The sequence below is a fragment of the Triticum dicoccoides genome, chromosome 2A, assembly GCF_002162155.2.
Source record: "Triticum dicoccoides isolate Atlit2015 ecotype Zavitan chromosome 2A, WEW_v2.0, whole genome shotgun sequence".
Taxonomy (NCBI): domain Eukaryota; kingdom Viridiplantae; phylum Streptophyta; class Magnoliopsida; order Poales; family Poaceae; genus Triticum; species Triticum dicoccoides.
This window is the reverse complement of record NC_041382.1, coordinates 137,672,494-137,686,216: the sequence shown is the minus strand read 5'-3', so window position 1 is coordinate 137,686,216 and position 13,723 is coordinate 137,672,494.

Below are 13,723 nucleotides of genomic sequence, written 5' to 3'. Positions count from 1 at the left end.
TCATGGAGGCACAAGAGGCCAGGCGTTTCGCAGCCCTGGCTGAGATGGAGATGGTCCGCGGGGAGCCGCCAGCACCTCCGAAGCCTCCCGAGGCCCCCGGGCCCGGCGGGTTGTGAGGATTGGCTTCCATAGCCCACCGAGTCTGCTACACCAACACCCCTTCGTCCTCAACGTCATCAGGTGACATCTTTAAAGTTTCACTTCCAGCTGGGAGTGCCCCCCCCCCAGGGCTGCATTATTCCCAGGCCGCGTGGGTCCGTCCCTGCGGCATGTACCCCTTTTATTTCATGTTGTTAGCTTACCTTATTGGGGGCGCCCCTCGGCCTGCATGATCCCCAAGTCGCTCGGGCCAGACCCAGCGGCTTGTATCCCATTTGCGTTTATTCCCGGTTATGCGTTATACCCACCATGCTAGATTATTTGATGCCGGTCCATGGCACCTCTTCTTCTCCATGCCGACCACTTGCACGTTAAAGGGGGGGGGGTACCTGAGCATCGCGACTCAGGGCTCTTACTGGCTCTCCAGCCCTCACCCTCTGGCCTTGTCCACGGCATCGCGACCTGGCATACCAACGACGGCTGAGACCAGCTCGAGGGCCGGGACCCAAGGACGTAGAGTGCCGACATCTAACCGAATTTGTAGGGACACATCACAAGATAAGGCCCAGTGTCAGGCGCAACCCACCTAGAGGTAGGGCCCCGTGAGTCCCGCGCTGGCTCACGGGTGCCCAGATACACCTCGCCAGGCCCTACTGTGCCAGCCACGTGTCAGGGCGGGGCTGTACACGCCTCGGGGGCTCCTCCCGGAGGGGGGCCCCCTCCCACGTACTAGTGGAAGCACCATGCTCCCCGCTGGCTGACGGCACTGCCGAGGAGCGGCTATGCCCATACACATACGGAAGCGCTATGCTCCGCGCTGGTGATAAACAACTGAGGTTGGCCCCCGGGCCGCATCAACCTCAGGGAGCCCAGAGCTCAGTGTCTAGCCTCATCGCAACGCCTCCCCTCGGGAGTGCCGCACAAGGGGGCTGGGCACGGGGGCTGCGCCTGGGTCACGCCCAGATGCACGCCGCCCAGCCGGGCCCCCCCGGGGCCTGGTTCGTCGCGCGTCTCTCCCCGAGCGGAGCCAAGGTACGAAGGCCGTTTGAGAATCAAGGGGGACTCCTGAGCATCGCGACTCAGGAGCCTAACTGGTCACGTAGCCCCTCACTCCTTGGCCCCGTCCTGGTTTCCGGTCGGGACTAACGCTGGGTGAGGTATGCGCGCGGCCGGGCTCTGCAGACGTAGAACGGTAGATCCACCCACTTCACACCTCCCTACTTGTTATTCGTGCGCCAAGGGGGACTCCTGAGCATCGCGACTCAGGAGCCTAACTTGTCACGTAGCCTCTCACTCCTTCGCCCCGTCCTGGTTTCCGGTCGGGACTAACACTGGGTGAGGTACGCGCGGGGCCGGGCTCTGCCAGCGTAGAACATAAGCAAGTAGGAAGGAAAAGCGCAAATTTCGAGGAATTCAAAAGCAAATATTATAGTCCACACTGTTATCTCAATGCCAAACGCAAGTTTAAACACCTCCCCGAGGCATGATACATGTGCAGGAATTAAAGGCAGGACAGGAGCCGCGACGGAGTCACTCGTCGGCGGAGGAGCAGCGCGGAATGGGTTCGCCTTACGGAGCAGTGGGGTCGGCAGCGCCTTGCATCGGCTTGGAGCTAAAGGCCCGGAACTTCCCCAGCAGAGCCTCCGCGCGACCCTTCACGGCCTCGGCAGCAACAGCGGCACGCTCGCCACTTACTGGCTCTAGCAGGCTATCGAGGTCGACGCCGGGATCACGAAGGTAGATGTGGGTGAGGACCCGCGTTAGTGCTGCAGAAGACAGGACACGCGCCTCGGCCTTAGCCGTGGGGCCAAGGCCAAGGGCGACATCTTCGAGAGCACGAACTAGGAAGGGAAGCAGCTTGGCGGGGCCGTCCTCGGCGCCAGCCAGCGGGCTCTCCAGGCCGCTGTCATAAAGCGTCCTCAGCGAGGAGCGAGCCTTCGCCTCCATCTCCGTGAAGGCCATGCAGTCCTCAGCAAGAACCAGGGCCTTGTCGTCCAGCTCGGCCTTCCTCGCCCCCAACTCCTGCTCCAGCGCACCTAGGCGGTCGCGGCGCTTCCTGAGCTTGGCCTCCCTCTCCTTGACGGCCGCCTCGCGAGCCTTCACGCCTTCTTCCTGCTCTTGGCGAAGGCGGGCCTCTTTCGCGAGCTGGTCCCGCAGGCCTTGTAGCGACCACGGGCGTTGACCGCCTCCCCCAAGGATGCGTCACGAGCAGCCTTCGCCTCAAGAACAACCTGTTTCTCCTCATCGCAAGCCGTCGAGGCCTAGACCAGCGTCGCCCGAATCGAAGCGTCGGAGCGAACCCATCCTGAAGCCAGCTCCAAGCGCCCGGCCACCAAGCGAGGGTCGGCGCCAAGAAGATCCTGCCGCAGCTGGTCCAGCTCAGCAGTAGCATGGTCCAGAACGGCAGAAGGAGTCAGAGAGACAGTAGCCGGTGGAGTAGGAGGAGAAGGCGGCAGTGCGGCCACAACGTCCTGAGGCGGAGTCTGCTGCGCCCCAACGGCTGAAGTGGCGGCGGCAGGCAAGGACACCTTAGGAGTCACATGGGCCGTGGGGGCTGAGCTCACCCCAGCCGGCTCAGCCTGGCCTCGCGAGGACGACTGGGCAGGAGAAGCCCGTGCGTCGCGGTCACCCTCCTTCGCGGGCAGAGGCGCTGCCATGGGTGGAACCTCAGGAGCTCCCTTCGACTTCTTTGCTGCGGGCGCCAGCCTATCCAAGAGATGCGGACGTCAAGCCTCAGAAGCAGGACAAGAAATAAAGACAAGGATCAAACTCTTACGGGTCGTCGCCAGTGAGCTCGAGCGGCCTCCGGCCAAATTTGAAGCCTGAAAGCCGGCTGGAAGGGTCAACCTCGGGAAGCTTGGAAGCGGAAGGTGCGTCTGCGGTCCGCCTCGGGGCCGGGGTAGACCCGCGGGAGATCAGCCCGGTCCTGTCCTTCTTCGGGATCGGGGGCAAGCTCCCGCCGTCCTGCTCGCCGTCATCCTCGTCGTCATCCTCGTCGCCATCCTCGTCGTCATCGCTCGGAGAGAGGCGGAGAACGCGGGACCTGCACCGGGAGAGGGGAGCCCTCGACTCTCCGTCAGTCGCCTCAGAGTCAGACCGTCTTTCCCGCTCCCCTCCTTCCTCCTCTTCGCTGGAATCGTCGGAGGGCACGTCCACCGGTTCCTCGGGAGTTTCCATGGGCACGGGCCCATCCCTGTTGAAGACGGGCATGGACTCCACTACCTGCTCCCAGTCGTTACGGAGGAACGAGGGCGTAGGAGCGCCCTCCAACCTCGCCACATCACCCCCGACCAGAGATTGGAGGACCGCAGCCAGATCTCCATCGGCCCAGGCCGCGGGGCTCAGACGGGGCCTCCACATCGGAAGTGAGTACCGCCAAAGCGGAGCCAGCTGGTGCTCCAGGAATTCCCTCAGCAGCGAAGCGCCAGTCAGCTTCGCCGCCGCCATGTTGGACGGCCTCAGATCCGCGTCCATCTTCTCCAGCACCAGCTTTGCGCGGGGGTCCGCGAGCTCAGCTCGACCCCAATCGCTGGAGCTCGTGGGCTGCTCCATGGGCAAGATCAGCCGAGGGTGGATGCGCCCAGCATCCACCAAGACCCACTTGCTCCTGAAGCCCTCAATCCTTTTCCCGGGGTTCGAGATGGCAATGGCGCCACCGTACGCGATGAAGCTCGCGCACGCGGAAGCAGGACCGCGAGAGGTCCGAAGGTAGAAGTAGTGGCGCAGCAAGGCCACTAAGGGCTGCACGCCTACGTGAGCCTCGCAGTAATAGGCGAAGATTGCCAGGAGAAGGACGGAGTTGGGGTGGAGATGCAGAGCCTGTAGCTTGTAATGGCGGAGGACAGAGAAGAAGAACTCAGAGAAGGGAGGCACCAGGCCAGCGGCAATGGCACTTACGAAGAACGGATAGAAGGTGCTCCCTTGGCCTTCCGGGGTGGCGGAGCCGGCCTTGAGCGCCTTCGCCCCGTTGATGCCCTGCGCTACCACCATCCAGCGCAACCGGGCAAGGCTCGCCTCCGACACGTTTGGCGAGTCCAGGGCAGATGAGTACCAAGCTCCGGCCGGGGACTGATGAGGCGCCATGGCTTCCTAGGTCATGCAGTCGGAGTAGATCTGGAGATTTTGGAGGAAGGAAGGAGAGGCGTAAGAAAGGGGATCTGAGAAGCAATCGGAGAAAGCAAAAAGCGAAGCCTGGGTAGATGTCGCTCCCTTATCAACTCACGCGGTTGCTGAGGCGCCCACGTCCAGTCAACCGCCACGCAGCGCCCAAGGCCGCAGGCTGTTAGGTCCCGCTGTGCTTCGCTATTGCCCTTCCGCCTCCCTGCATGGCCAAGTCCGGGCGCGCCTTGGGCCCGGGGGCTACTGTCGGCGTTCTGGGAATGGGGGTCCCCAGACTTGCCTGCCTGCGGCCTGCGGCGTGGCTCAAGGGGGGCCCCAGCACGGCCCATCTTCATCAACATAGACCCAAGACCCTCGCGAGGGGCCAAGCCTCGCGGGGCAGACGACACGGAGCTTCCTCAGGCACGGCCTCATCAGGCTGGCTCGCGAGGAGGCGGAGAGATCAAGGCGGGGTACCTCACGAGGTGCCCGTGACGCAAGCCATGACGACCAAGGGCGCCAGGCGGGTGCCAGCCCGTGCAGTGTCCTCCTTTCCTCTTTGGTGCAAAGGGGGCAAGTGCAGCCGCAGAGTACCGAGGCATCAGGCAAAGGTTGCCATTTCGGTGCAATGAGACCAGGACCAGGAAGACTGCAAGACGGAGGTCATCGTGGAGCCCAAGACAGCGTCACCACCAGAGCTTTGTGCAGGCGAAGACTACTTTTGTCAGGGTAGCGAGTACTAGCTGTCCCCCTTCAAATTAGCCCGCCATTGTTGGCTCCCTTCCCGCTCGATATTTGGGAAGAGGACCAGGGCCTCTATAAATAGGACCAGCCACCCACAGAAGAGAGGGGTTCGGAGGGGTTAAGAGGAGAGGTTCGATAGGAGGTTGAATCGGAGAAAGACAATCAGAGAGAGAGAGAGAAGGGTGGCTGAACTCCTCCCAGCAGTTCATCGCCCCAGCCAAGAACAGACCCTCGCGAGGCTGTTCTTCCTTGTATCATTCATCATCATCAGCCCAAGAGGCAATCCACCACGCCACAAACTGGAGTAGGGTATTACACCACAACGGTGGCCCGAACCAGTATAAACCCTGTGTCCCTTGTGTTGTTCTTTCCATAGCTTAGATCTTAGCGAGGTGGAGGGGTGCAGGTAGGTAGGAAGCGAAATCTCTGTGCGCACCCCAGTGTTTGAACCTCAAGGGTCTACCGGAACCCAAAATCCGAGAACGGCAGCCGGAACAGGAGCGGGGACAGGCGCGGCGTCTTCCCGCAAGGCTAGTTTAAGCTCGTCCCAAAGCTCCTTATGTTCTTGAGACTCCGGCTGGGTGTGTTCCTTAGGAAACTGGAACACTAAGGGCAGACCATCGTGATGCGGCATGGCGTACGTTTAGGTCGGGCTAGTTGGAGGTAGACGACAGGAGAATCAGAGAGGAAGAGAGAGGATTTTAGCGATACCGGGTAGTGAGGGGTTGATTTTAAACTGCGGCGCCGGCGACATTAAAAGTGGGAGCAGTTGGGATGACGGTGGGTGGCGGAGCCTGGTCAAAGGGCTCGCCTCCCGGTGAGCCTGCACAGCAGTCTGCTCGCATGCCTCCCTAACAGCCGGCGCAATGGTCTGCTCGCACGCCTCCCATCGACTCACACGCTTGCTCGGACGGCACCTGCCAATGAGAAGCGGGGACTTGTGGCGGCACACAAACGCCCACGGTTTCAGTAGTGAAAGCGTTCGCCTTAACGTGATAGGTCTTTGTTCCAAAATACCTTGGCTCTTCATTTGTGCAACTTGTCATAAGCAGCTTGTCTCAAATTGAAGAAAAAACTTACGAAGTAATATTTGTGCCATATCACGTGACCATGCTTAGTTTCAAGAATTTATGCTCACTTTTGGATTTTTTGAAATTTAAGATCCAGGATTCGAAACAATATCATAACCTGCATCATGCGGTAAATTTTCAATCCGTACGTCTGTCATGCTGTATTTCTTAAGAAAGGATTTGGTCAAACATTTTGCTTAGTTAGACTTCAGACAAGTTATATATGCAGAGTAAAAGGATAATCCCTCCGTACCAGTGCATTGCCTGATATATTAACTCAAGTACTAGGCACGAACAAACGGGCTCAATTATGTGCTCATCCTGGTGTAGTAGTAGTAGTACTAGGCAATGCAGTTGACGGGTGACCTTGACAAGCGGCGACCGAGGGAAATGAGCCGTGCTCGGCACAGTAGCTAACGTTGTCTAGTTACTAAAGCATCCCTCCATTGTTCATCGGTAGTCATTATGGACCAGGGACATGAGGGGAATTTCCTAGGGCTGGAATTCTGGCCGCCAGATATTTTGAATTGAAATGCTGAGGCTTGACTGGTTGGGGTTCCCTAATGTGCGTACCATGCACGCCACCGAAGGACACAAGCCCGGTTTTTTTAGGATCAACACGAGCCAAGGTCTGGCTGGTACGCCATTGGGTCATACCATTCGAGAATACGAAAGGAACCTTTTAAATTGCCGAACGAATCTATGTGTATTACAATAACCGTATTTTCCTTGCAAATACTAATCTCAACGTGGTAATTGATTTATGACGAGTTGTTGAATTAGAGTGAGTTTGTGATATAGTGATCTCAACGTGTGAGGGAGTCCTGGATTAGGGGGTGTCCGAACAGCCGGACTATATCCTTTGGCCGGACTGTTGGTGTAACATCCCAAATTTTCAATTTGGAATGTTATACATTAGATCATCTATGCATATCATATTTTATTTTGCATTTTGGTTGATCCTAGAAATTTCTACGCAACTAAAGGACCCACGGAGAGAGTTGGGAACTTTATTTTCATATTTGAGTTTTCTCAAATTTTGAGAATAGGATCATTTGATTTAAATTATTTTATCATCAATTATTTCTATTACAAAAATATGAGAGAGGGAATAAAATGACTTTCCCAAAATAAAGAAATATTGAGGATTTAATAAAAAATCAAATAAGATTTTATTTCGGAGTTTTTCGTTATTTTATTTGAATTTAGGGAAAAAATGTGCATTTTTCAAAATTGCATTTAGGCCCCAAATAAATGTTCACCTTGTCAGCTTGATTTTAGAAGCCTGGGAAAATTTATTTCGGGATTTTTGGAGTCCGTTTAGTATTTCTTTTTATTTTTCTTCTGTGTGTAATTAAAAAACGAACCAACCTAGGGGCCGTGTCCGACCCGGACTCCCGGCCCGCTAGGCTTTATAAGCCGGGGGGAGGCCCAGCTGAGCCAAACCCTAGCCCCAGCCCCAGCCCCGCACGAGCCGCCGCCGCTGCCGCCCGCCGCGCCGTCGCCGGAGCCGGACGCCACCGCCGCCGACCCGCCGCCCGAGGTTCGCCTTGCCTCGAAATCCACGACGCCTTTTTTTATTTTTTTTCAAAAAAACCGTTCGGTTTTTCCTTCGTTTTTTCGTCGGTTTTTTTTTGTTTCGGTTTTTTTAATAGATCGGTTTTTCCGATTTGTTTAAATAGCGAGCATTCGTCCGTTCGTTTGTTCAAGCGAACGTTCGAACGTTTTTCATTTTCTCGGATTACATCCGCGATTTTTCTGATCGCGATACCTGATCCGATTTTCGTTTTAGTATAACTTTTCGCTCGTTTATCAGAATCAAGCGATTCAAGCGCCTGGAGTTTCGTCTTGAAACCCTCTATCCGTTTAACCAACTTAAACAAGTTTTTGCTACTGTAAAATTTGACTTAGATCCAGATTAGTAGAACAAAGTTGTTTTCTTTTGCCATTTGATTTTTGTTGCTTTGTTCGATTTGATTCTTTTTGCCAACCGGAGTTCTTAAGTTGAACCTTCTGGTTAGATCTCTTATTTGAGTTTTACCCGTGCATTAGATGAGTACTTATTGTATGCTTGTTTGTTTGTCTGCGATAGAATACCCGGAGTGCGCCGCTTGTTACTTCGAATCTCTAGGTTTCACGGATCATCAGCAAGGCAAGTAACACTTTGATCATACCTTTTCTACTTCCCAGTTTTATTGCATTAGATCAATCCTCACACATTGCATGATTAGGATCTAATTAAATTGTGGGATGGGAAGTAGTTGAGGTAGTACCTATTGCCTGTTTTATTATCAAACCTTTGGGAGTTACTTCTACGTTTGCCATTATGCTATGCTATGCTAGTAGACGTGGATTGGGTGAGTGATATTCATGACAGATGTGAGTTTGTTTATTAATGGTTTATCTAAGGTGGCAACTTAAACACACATCTGGGTGGATTGAGGTACCTGGGTATTCCAGGATTGCCTATTTCTTTTGGACCGCCACCCAGGCTCAAAGGGATCATGGGATTATTCATACTAGAAACTTCTGTGTGCAGCCACAAGCCATTACGGGCTCTGGCATACTTGAATAAGTCGTGCGAACTCTTACAGGGTAGACTAGCAGATGTAGGGGAAAGTAGGTGTAACGGTCTATCCATCGTAAGGTGCTAGCACTTCTGAAAGATTGTGTCTCGGTCATCCGTCTTCTCAAACACCATGAAGTGCGAGAAACCAAATAGAGGCCATCGAGTCTTGTGGGGAAAAGTGCGCAAACCTCTGAAGAGTGTAATAAACTAATCATGATTAGCCGTGTCCCTGGTTATGGACATCTTGAGTATCTAGTACCTGGATTGTCATATGAATCTCAACATGTTACTCTAAATTAATTTTGTTGGGTTTTGTTTAATGATGATGCTTAATTGGGATTGAGAATGCTGTCAACCATTCTCAATGTTTAACAACTACCATGATAGTTAAATAAATTTATTCCTTTGTAGTAGGGAAAAATTGGCTTTACGCAAAACTGTAACCATAGAGCTTTCCACCAGCCAAATATGCATATAGTATAGTTGTTTCATTCCATTACTCTCTATGTGTTACCTTGCCAGCATATTCCATGTGCTGACCCATTTCGGGCTACAACGTTAATGTTGCAGACTTTTCAGACGACGATTAAGGAATTTTTAGGTCATGGTTCTATACTCAGTGATGCCGTTGGAGTTGATGGACTCACTTATCTTCCAAGCCTTCCGCTGTTATCGTTATTAGATGGCCTTAAGCCATATTTACCGTAATAAGTTCTCTTTTGAGACACCCGATGTAATAAGTGTGTGATTGCAACTCTGTTATAAATCCTCCGAGTACTATGTGGTGTCAGCATTACTGATCCAGGGATGACACCGGAGCACAGAGATCAAACTGTTTGAGGTCTGGTCACTACAGAGATGGTACCAGAGCACACGCTGACTGTAGGACACGACCACTAAGCTAAAAGACCTAGATCACTATCCACTCTCTTCTCATCTGACCTCTCATCTTTTCTACTCTTTTAGGATGGCGGATGCAAGGAACATGTTTACGCAACCGGATGAAGATACACCCTTTGGACGTCACTTGAAGGAAGTCACTAGATACCTGAACATAGGAGTACCAAGCTTCACCGGAACCTACAACGCCACTTTACCTGAAGAAGAGCGCTGGATGATTCAAGTTCAAGTTCCAGGAAGGACGTTCGTGCCAGTCACTAAGCCCATAGAGTTTTCTTTCGATGCACCAACTTGGAGTCTAGGAAAGAGCATGGCAGCTCACATTGCCATGGGATGCATTGGAGAAGTCTACCGCAATGATCTCAAGGATATTTGTGGGCGCCGAGATGAGCACTGGGAGATGATTAGCACCAGAAGGGATAGATCCATTGCAGCTTTTATCCAGGAATTAGACCAGCACATTCGACGACAGGAGAATCAGATATGCGCCGATATGATAGATCTGAAGAAGGCAAGGACAAGAATCAAGGAACTAGAGGAAGAACTCAAGGCTACACATGAAGATTATGAAGAGGAAATTGAAGTATTGGTGGATAAGAATGCCGACCTAACTATGAAGCTAGCGATATTTATGGGAGACCCTACACCAGTAGATGAAGACGAAGAACCCAAGGAGATTAGCCCGGAAGACTACATCATCATCGACGACACAGACTTGGACCCAGACGAAAGCAATGATGACTATGTTGATGAAGCTGGAGCAGATATCATGGAGTCTGCAACCGAAGAATATTTCTAGTAGACCACCTCATCAGTAGTAGTAGTCCACCATGTAAATATAGTAGTCCGAGCACTTTTGCGATAGTTAGATCGATTGTATTGCCCTTGTTTGATTGAATGAAGTGAATTGTTTTCTTTTGCCTCATGTGCATATGGGTAGTGTTTTCTCTTTCCCCCTCTATTCTTACATCTCATCTTTTCTAAACCCTCAGATGCCTCCGAGACGTGACCCCAGATTTACCTTTCCACCAGAGCTCACCCAGTTGATCCAGCAGCAGAACACATTGATGCAGTTGCTAGTCCAGAATCAGAACCAGGGGAACAACAACAACAACCCACCACCACCACCACCTGTTGATCACTTAGCCCGATTTCTTAGGCTGAATCCGCCGGTGTTTTCCAGTAGCACCGAGCCGATAGTAGCAGATGATTGGCTCTGCAAGACAGCTAGAGAGTTGACCACAGCAAGATGTATGGATGCGGAGAAGGTGAAGTTTGCCGCACATCAGCTTGAAGGACCCGCAGCATCATGGTGGGAGAATTTCACAGCCACTTTCCCTGTCGACACTGTCACATGGGACCAGTTTCGGCAGGCCTTTCGTACTGCCCATGTTTCAGCAGGAGCTATGGCCATGAAGAAGTGTGAGTTTCGCAACTTGCGCCAGGGAGGACGGACAGTTGGCCAGTATGTGGAGGACTTTAGTAAGTTAGCACGTTATGCCCCAGATGACGTTGCTATGGATGCATCTAAGCAGGAGAAGTTTCTGGAAGGACTGAATGATGAGTTGAGCATGCAGTTGATGGTAGCAACCTTCAAACAACTACCAGGAGTTGGTAGACCGTGCTCTTATGATTGAAGGCAAGAAGCAGCAAATTGAGAACCGCAAGAGGAAGCATGGACAAGGGAAGTACAATTCAGGAGCTCAGCAGAAGCCATGTTTTACCCCTAGATCGGGAGGACATTTTCAGCATACCCATGGAGGAGGTAGCTCGCACAATCACAATGGCACCAAGAATGGTAATGGCAATGGAGGAAGCAACGGCCAGAATCGCACCAACCCATCAACCCCAGCCAAGAAGGACCTGAGCCAAGTCACTTGCTTTAAGTGTCAGAAGATCGGACATTATGCCAATGAATGTCCCGAAGGCCAAAATGGCAATGGAAGTTCTGGGAAGAAGCCGAACCCTTTCAATAGGGGACAGGTGAACCACGTTAACGTGGAGGAGGTTGAAGAGCAGCCGGATGCCGTAATCGGTAAGTTTTTGATTAAGTCATTTACTGCACTCGTTCTTTTGATACTGGTGCATCGCATTCATACATATCAAGGGGATTTGTGGATAAGTATAACCTGCCCACTAAGGTTCTTAGAACACCTATGCTAGTAAGCTCACCAGGAGCGGAGTATATGGCCAGTCAAGGATATTTTCAAGTGCCATTGAGTATAGGTAGGCATGTGTTTCCCTCGGATTTGATCATTTTGGAATCACAAGGATTGGATGTAATTCTGGGTATGGATTGGCTGTCGATGTACGGAGGAAACATCGATTGCGCCAGTAAGACAATTTTGCTTACCACCCTAGAAGGGAGAAGGATCAAGTATGTATCCCGGCATGTGCCCAAGAGGACTCTAGTAAATTGTTTAACAGGAGTAGTGCAGGAGGAAGTACCAGTGGTAAGGAATTTCCCTGAAATATTTCCAGAAGAGTTGCCAGGCATGCCACCGAATAGAGATATTGAGTTTTTGATTGAACTATTGCCAGGCACCGGGCCAATATCGAAGAGACCATATAGGATGCCAGCAAAGGATTTGGTGGAAATTAAGAAGCAGATTAAGGAGTTATTGGATAAAGGATATATTCGCCCAAGTTCTTCGCCTTGGGGATCGCCAGTACTTCTAGTAGATAAGAAGGATGGATCATTAAGGATGGTTGTTGATTATCGAGGATTGAATGAAGTAACGATCAAGAACAAGTACCCACTACCAATGATTAATGATCTGTTTGATCAATTGCAAGGAGCTAAGGTATTTTCCAAGATCGATCTGCAATCAGGATACCACCAGTTGAAGATTCGAGAACAGGATATTCCTAAGACAGCTTTTACCACCAGGTATGGGCTGTACGAGTATACCGTTATGTCATTTGGTCTGACTAATGCACCTGCCTATTTTATGAACATGATGAACAAAGTGTTTATGGAGTTCTTGGATAAGTTTGTCGTGGTGTTCATTGATGATATCCTAGTTTACTCGAAGAATGAAGAAGAGCATAAGGAACATTTGCGATTGGTACTTGAAAAGCTCAGAGAACATCAGTTGTATGCCAAGTTCAGCAAATGTGAGTTTTGGCTGAAGGAAGTAGGATTTCTCAGACACGTTATATCCAGAGAAGGAATATCAGTTGATCCCACAAAAGTTGATACCGTGACCAAGTGGGAATCACCAACCACGGTTGGAGAGATCCGGAGTTTTCTTGGACTCGCAGGATACTACCGGAGATTCATTGAGAATTTCTCAAAGATTGCGAAGCCTATGATGGAGTTATTAAAGAAGGATACCAAGTTCAAATGGACTGAGGAATGTGAGGCTAGTTTCCAGGAGTTGAAGAAACGCTTGGTTACTTCACCAGTGTTGATTTTGCCAGATCAGACCAAGGACTATGAGGTGTATTGCGACGCTTCACGTCAAGGACTTGGAGCAGTGCTTATGCAGGAAGGGAGAGTTGTTTCATATGCCTCAAGACAACTGAAGCCTCATGAGTTGAATTATGCTAAACATGATTTGGAGTTAGCAGCTGTAGTGCATGCATTGAAAACATGGAGACATTTCCTCATTGGAAACCATTGTGAGGTGTACACGGATCATAAGAGTTTGAAATACATTTTCACACAGAAGGAGTTAAACCTCAGACAAAGGAGATGGTTGGAGCTCATCAAGGATTATGATATGAGATTGCATTACCATCCCGGAAAGGCTAATGTAGTAGCTGACGCATTAAGCCGTAAGAGCCATGTCAATACATTAATGACGGGAGAAATACCAAGGGAGTTAGCCGAAAATCTTCGTGAACTATGTTTGGAAATAGTTCCGAGAGGCTATGTAGCAGCATTGGAGATTCAGTCAACTTTGATGGATAGAATCAGAGAAGCTCAGAAGACTGACAAGGAGATTGCCTCTATTAAGGAGAAACTGAGCAAAGGAAAGGCTAACGGATTTCGTGAGGATGAGCACGACACCCTATGGTTTGACGACCGTGTTTACGTGCCCAATGACCCAGAGATCAGGAAGTTGATACTGCAAGAGGCACATGATTCACCATATTTGATTCATCCAGGAAATACCAAGATGTATTTGGATTTGAAGGATATTTTCTGGTGGACCGGAATGAAGAAGGATATTGTGGAGTATGTAGCAGTTTGTGATGTATGTCAGAGAGTAAAGGTAGAGCATCAGAAGCCAGCAGG